Raw genomic sequence first — 6,000 nt, forward strand, 5'->3', positions numbered from 1 at the left:
ATAAAATAAGCTTTGGCATAGCTTTGTAACAACATCAAGAATGGTTTATAGCTACACTGCTACTGCATACTAGATTGTTGTTAATGCAACAAAAGGTAGGAACTAAATCTGAAGCTCTAGAAATTGTGATGAAATTGGAAGCTTAGCCTATAGGAGATACTGATGCAGGTATGCAACATATTTAGAGTCAACTAGAAAATCTAACCTTGTAGTTACAAGACATAAAGAAAAGCAAAGATGTTAGAGAAGAAGTATGGTGTACAAAGTGTAGATCGAAGGGTAATTCTAAAGAACAATGGCCTGTCTTCAAGAATTATATGGCTAGTGGGGCACCAAACCCCTTGAATGCAGGATCCAACCTGTGGTGCGAAATATGTAAGACTAGAGGTGAACATCCTTTACAATATTGTTACTTGTTACAGAAATCTGTACAAACTATGAGGAATCGATATCGCAAGTTTCGTAAATCAGTAGGACATGATGAGAATAATTGTCGAGCTTACGAGCTAATGATGGAGTGTGGTGCTAACACTTGTAGAATGAAAGCTGAAGAGGATGTAAAAGATTACAATGGACAACATGGTATTCAAGAGGGTCACCAAGAAATAGGTAGAGTTGGTGGAGTTGGTTGAGGACGTGGACATATCATTTGCTATAACTGCAACTAGCTAGGTCATTTTGCAAGAGACTTCCAGAATCCCACAATGACATGTAAGTACTATAAATCCTTTGACAATGTAATTAAAGAATGTGCTGTACTTATGGCGAAGATGCAAGAAAAAAGAATCAACAACCGACACATAATATTCAAATGATGACTGCTGAAAGGAGGACTGACAAACCTCAAATTATTATTGTCACTAGAAGTCGAGCTGCAACTAGTAGTGATAAAGAGGATGGAAAGAAAGAATCTGAAAGTTCATGGGTTAGAAAGACTTTTGAGAAATCTCTTGTTTTTTATATTCAGAAAGAAAAAGAAGTATTTATGGAAGCAAAGCGGATTTTTATGGATGCTAGAGCTTTGACATCTAGTGCACAGCTAAAGCCCGATCAGAAAAGCAAATATGACATGTCAGCTTCGACACAAGCCCGAGCTCTGACACATGATTGAGCTCCGACACAAGACCAGGATTCAGCAAATCAAGTAGGCATTTTAAATTCTTTTCTGTAGAATTGTATGAAATTATTAAGAGATCAAAAGGCTATAGAAGGGCTTCAGGAGTTGATAGATTCATGTGCATCCAAATAAACACCATGAAGTGAGATGCGTGCACTTAATAATTTTCATCGACAAAAGAGAACCAAAAGAGAGATGAGGCTTAGTGTACATATAGGAGTATACAAGATGGATCAAGTTATTATGGATTTGGGATGTGATGCTAATGTCTTGATGAAGCAGACTTGAGAAATAATGGGTAATTCAAAGCTACAATGGTAAGTTATTTAGTTAAGGATAGAAAATTAGAAAAATATCTTTCCTCTAAGAAGACCGACAAGTGTCATAGTGGATATTGAAGGAGTTTGCACTATTGTTGATTTTGAAGTAATAGAGATCGTCGATGACAATAACATTTATCCTGCATTTATTGGAATTGACTGGCATTTGTCAATATGGCTATAATTAATCTGAAGAAAATACAAATGATATTTGAAGGAAACAATATGAGAGTAATTGTTCCCTTGGATCCACCAGAAGGAGTAACATACACAAAACTATTCAAAGAAGAATACTGCACAATTGGCATAGACAATATCTAACAAATGAAAATGAAGGAACATGATTTTGTTAACCCTACTACAGAACGAAAATTGAGTTGGGAGTGTGATAGTTATTGTATCTCAGACTCAGAATAAGAGTTGGAGAACTCACTGAATAGGTTGCATGAAGTATCCAAAAGGTGTTGTGTAATAATTATTAGATCAGTTCTTTGTATGATATTTGATGTATGTAACCTGCCTTCTTATGACCACTTAGGTGATGTAAATACTTTTCTTAATGACTATGAAGAAAAAGTTCTAGAAAATCAAAGGTTTCCAACCTTTGATATAGCCCTGAAAGCTACCCCTACTAGCGATGAAATGCACACAAAAAGAATATAGGAGGCTCGCAAGAATGTCAAAGATTGATGTGGATAAGGTTTGGACAGATATATACAAAAATAGAGATAAGATACGATGGTGAAACTAATCCTAGGAAGCATATAAAGCTATGCACTACAACATGGAAGGAGATTCCGAAACAAGAATGGGTACATGGATTCATTCATACATTAGAGACAGTCCCTATGAACTGGTACCTAGAAATAGAGCTTCGACATGGTACCGTGAACTGGTCATACATGGTTGATGGCTTCATATTAACATTCAGCTTTGAGGACGACTTCCCATACATAGATTTTGCCCTTCAGACAACCAAGAAGAGGATCATTAAGAATGAAGCCTTGCTGACATGGAAACAACCTGATTGGGCTGTGCAGATAGAAAATACACTAGAATGCTATAACCTTACAACTGAGGTATAAGAAGATCCTCGCAACATTGACATAACAGAATCAGAAGGATATCGCAAAGTAACTGGACCTGAGCTAGAGATACAAGACATAATGAAGCCATTTAAGACCAAGAAGGTGAACATAGGATCAGAGAAGGAACCCAAGTTTGCAACAAGAGGAGACTACCAGGATGAGGAGGCAATCAGTAAAGTTACAGAGTTACTTCATGAATATAAATAATTGTTCCCCACTAAGTTTTTAGAGGTGCATGGTATAATAGGATATCTAGGAGTCATGAATATTCGCCTTAAGCGGATGTGAAGCCAATCAAACAAAGATCTTACAGGTTGAATCCGAATAATAAGGAGAAAGTGAAAGTAGAGCTTAATAAGATGATAATAGTAGGAATTATTGAACTAGTAGAAGAATCAGAATGGGTGAGTCCTATTGTGGTGCAAGAGAAGAAGAATCAAGGGGGAATTAGGATCTGTGTTGATCTGAGAACTTTGAATGATGCATGTTTACATGATCCCTTCCCTACCCCTTTCACAGATGAAGTTTTAGACAATGTAGGAGGTCAAGAGGCTTACTCATTGACAGATGGATTCTTAGGTTATTATCAGATTAGGATTGCAACGAGAGATCAAAATAAGACCAAATTTGCTACAGAATGGGGCTCATATCAATACACAGTAAGGCCTTTTGGGTTGAAAAATGCCCCTGCTATATTTTTTAGGGTGGTGGTTGCATCTTTTAAGGAATAGATTCATAAGTTTTTGGAGGTATATTTTGATGATTGGATAGTATTTCAATTGTTGAGAAAACATGTCAGAAGTTTAAGACTTATTCTCGACACATGTAGACAATATCAGATCTCTTTGAACCTAAATAAGTGCATATTTTGTGTACCTTTCAGCATATTGTTGAGACATATTGTTTGTAAACAAGGAATAATGGTGGACCCTGCTAAGATTGCTATCACTGTAAACTCACCTCCACCGAAGTTAGTAAGACAGCTTCACACTACTTTGGGACATACTGGGTATTACAAGAAGTTCACCAAGGGGTATGCTCAAATCTTGCACATATGGAGAAATTATTGAAGAAGGATGTAAATTTTCAGTGGAATGAAGAATTTCAGAAGAGCCTGGATATATTGAAAGAAAAAATGGTAGTTGCACCTATACTATTGTTTCCTTATTAGAATAAGGAATTTCATGTCCATGTGGATGCCTCTTACATAGCGTTGGGAGCAGTATTGGCACAACCTGGTGTAGGAGAGATTGATCATCCTATAACTTATGCAAGTAGAAATTTGTATAAAGTAGAAAAGAATTACACCACTACAAAATGGGAAGGACTGGCTATGGTACATGCTTTGCAATTTTAGACACTATTTTTTGGGGTCACACTTTAAAATGTTTATAGACCATTATGCATTGAGGTACTTGGTTAATATGTCTAACTTAGGAGGAAATATTTGCAGATGGTTACTATTATTCCAGGAATATGAATTTGAGATCATTGTTAAACCAGGGAGATGAAACACACACTACAAGAAAAAAGGACATTGGTGAGGGGCTAAAAATATCTCCATAAGCTCATCGGCGACGGTCAAAAGAGATTTCGTCACAAAAAATGAACATCGCCAAAGGTGGCATCGCCAACAGTATAGGTGTTATGGTGACATTCAAATTCAGTCACCAATAATTATTTATAATGACAGATAGCAAGTGTCACCATTTCATATGAGCAATAGTGATAGACCATAGCCTCCATCACCAAAAATTGAATGTCACCAAAGGTGCCATCGCCAAAAGTATAGGTGTTGTAGTGACATTCAAATTCCGTCACCAATAGTTATTTATAATGACGGATAGCAACTTTCACCATTTCATATGAGAAATTGTGACAGACCATAGCCTCGGTCACCAAAAACTGAACGTCACCAAAGTGGGCGTTGCCAAAAGTATAGGTGTTATGGTGACATTCAAGGTCCATCACGAATATTGATTATAATGATAGATAGTGGTTGTCATCATTTCATATTAGCAATAACAATTTATTGTGATAGCCTTTCATGGTCGTCACTATTGGTGCATATATATGGTGATGTTCGTTGACCATCATCAAAAGCCGCATTGACGATCATCAAAAGCTGCATTGCCATAAGTATAGGTGCTATGGTGACATTCAAGGTCTGTCACGAATAATGACTATAATGACGGAAAACGACCATCACCATTTCATATCAACAACAAAAATATATTGTTACAGACCTTTGAGGGTCGTCACTATTGATGCGTATATATGGTGGCGTTCGTTGATCGTCACCGTTTCATATTTTGGTGAGGGTTGAAAAATGTCACCAAAGCTTATTGGCGATGGTCAAAAGAGCCTCAGTCACCAAAAAATGATTGTCGCCATTTCATATGGATGTCAGCGCATGATGGAATCGAACCACCAACCTCTTGCTTGTAAAGGAGGTGTTCTTCCATTGAGCTAAAAGAATTAGGCTTTTAAAAATTAGACCTTATAGCTTCATAAATTATAAATGCTACCAATTTCAATAAATTAAACTCTCAACAATATTTTACTAAACAAGCAAAGAAACATCGAGGTTGCAAGTCCCTACCTAATCGTTATGGAAGTTATGAAAAATGGGTGGAGGGAAAAATAGTTATGTATAATAGAATCAATATGTTCAGTTGAATACTCAATTAGAAGTGAAAGTCTGGAGACATTTATAACCTATAAATGACCTATAACTAGAAAATGCACCAAATATTGCAAAGGAAATGTCATAAGTGGATAGCATATGGAGAAGAGCATTGATGAAGACAGATGCAATATGTTATAGGTAGAGTGAAATAAAAATCTCAATGTTGTTGTTGTTTGGTGTTTAGATATCTAAATGATATTTTTGGCTTAGGGGGTCCTGACCCAAGTTCAGAGTTAGTTGCGCCAAACAAATCCCTACACTACTGGCCCTTTCGACATCAATCCATGTAGCACAGACTGAAGTATCACCTGAAGTAGTATGGGGGGATGCTGGAACCAAGTTTCTGCATCTAGAGATCAGTATGACGTCATTTTATGACCTAGATATACCTTCGCGAGAATCTCCAATCCCTTAAGGATTAGCGCCACATCTTCCTTTAATTGGCCTTTAGACCTTTGTGAAGGTCGACAACTAGCTTTTGCGGACCTTGAACATGTAAATTAGCTACTTACGCACACCATAGATTACCCTTAAGTCAATTTTTACTTAGATATACCTAAGTGTTCGATAACTTTTAACATAAAGTGTTATGATCTTCACGTAATCACTTAACATTAATCGCGTTCAGATAATAAGATGGATCAAGTAAATTTTCACATCAATACATCGTTATTTTATAAAGACATCATTTCATCACAGCATATATCGCAATCATACATAACAGAGATATAAAACACAGGAATTTATGCAATTGTCTTCCTTATTGATCTTCAGTATAGGTTTACA

The sequence above is a fragment of the Pinus tabuliformis genome, chromosome 9 (assembly GCF_031772625.1).
Source record: "Pinus tabuliformis cultivar Carrire ecotype Pingquan chromosome 9, CPIR1, whole genome shotgun sequence".
In the NCBI taxonomy this organism is placed as follows: Eukaryota; Viridiplantae; Streptophyta; class Pinopsida; order Pinales; family Pinaceae; genus Pinus; species Pinus tabuliformis.